This window comes from Gavialis gangeticus, unplaced genomic scaffold, assembly GCF_001723915.1.
Source record: "Gavialis gangeticus isolate Ggan-Ray unplaced genomic scaffold, GavGan_comp1, whole genome shotgun sequence".
In the NCBI taxonomy this organism is placed as follows: Eukaryota; Metazoa; Chordata; order Crocodylia; family Gavialidae; genus Gavialis; species Gavialis gangeticus.
In genome coordinates, this window is record NW_017729025.1 from 93,891,228 (window position 1) to 93,892,479 (window position 1,252).

The 1,252-nt window shown below is 37.3% G+C and overlaps 1 protein-coding gene across 9 annotated transcripts in view; it reads right to left on the bottom strand.

Moving 5' to 3' along the window:
• RAD51B (RAD51 paralog B) overlaps positions 1-1,252 on the bottom strand; it is a 764,912-nt gene that overhangs the window by 709,776 nt on the left and 53,884 nt on the right. The window lies entirely within an intron of this gene.

Here is a 1,252-nt window from a genome sequence, read left to right on the forward strand (position 1 = left end):
TGAGGGTTGAGAGGGACCTCAGGAGGTCATCTAGTCCAACTTCCTGCTCAAAACAGGATCATCCTTAACTAGAACATCCCAGCTAAGGCTTTGTCAAGCTGGGATTTAAAAACCTCCAAGGTTGGAGAGTCCACAACCTCTTTGGGTAACCTGTTTCAGTGCTATACTACCCTCCTAGAGAAAAGTTTTTCCTAATAACTAACTTTATCAAGTTGCAGCAAGGGAACTTTATCAGAAATAAACGTATTTAAACAAGAGTATTGTTCATGCCACACTATCTTGTCTTCCATTTTAATCCTATAGTGAGATCATAAAGTAGAACTTATGAAAAAAGAGTGTTTACCAATAAGCTCCATCATAAAAACAGTATCAAGACCTTATTGCAAGATCCACTGGACAAGGAAGATGCAAGGGAGAAAACCCACTACAAATATAAAAACTTGTAACAGCAGACCAATGTTTTTCAATTCTGGTCCCTAAAAGTACTCAATCTGTAAGTAATAATCCAGCATGGTGTTAGACCCCATAGATTCCACTTAGGTGCAGGGACTCAACACCTTTGAAAAGAAACCATTTTTATCAATTCAGAAGCCTAACTTTAGGCCTTTACATTTAAAAAATGTTAGCTCTTGGGGCCATTGTAATGTTCTAAATTGTTCCTTTTTAGAACAAGGGTAAGAAAATGCTTAAGTTCCTAAGTGCAATATGTGCTCGCTCTACTCACTATGTATGTGAAGACAGTGACATCTGGTGGGTAAGATTTTTCCCCAAAACACTGCACTTCTGAGATAAAACTAATGGTGTACGTAAAAAGATTCCTCATCTGTTTTACAAAAACCTCACAACATCATTACAACTATAAGCATCTTAAGTGAGTTACTTTTCAGCACTATGGCTTAGTTCAAAAAACAAAACACGAAACACTAGACTGAGCCATTAACAAGCCTATCCCAAAGCCATAAAACCTTATTGTTGTAACTTTCTCATTTCTCTCCTCCTACTACTTAGTATTCTTTCTATTGCAGCTAAAATTTCAGTGCAACTTGCTCATGGCATAGTAAATTACACAGCAGGCATATTCCAGGGGCTGTCCAAATAACCAACTTATTTTGCACAGCAACTAACCTTCAAACTGATGTATGTTGAGTGTCATGGGGCAACTAGCATGAAAATACAATGGGAAGTTGTAAGATACAGCATAGAAGGTACTTGTGTTAATAAATACAACTATTGCAAGGATATCACAGTGACA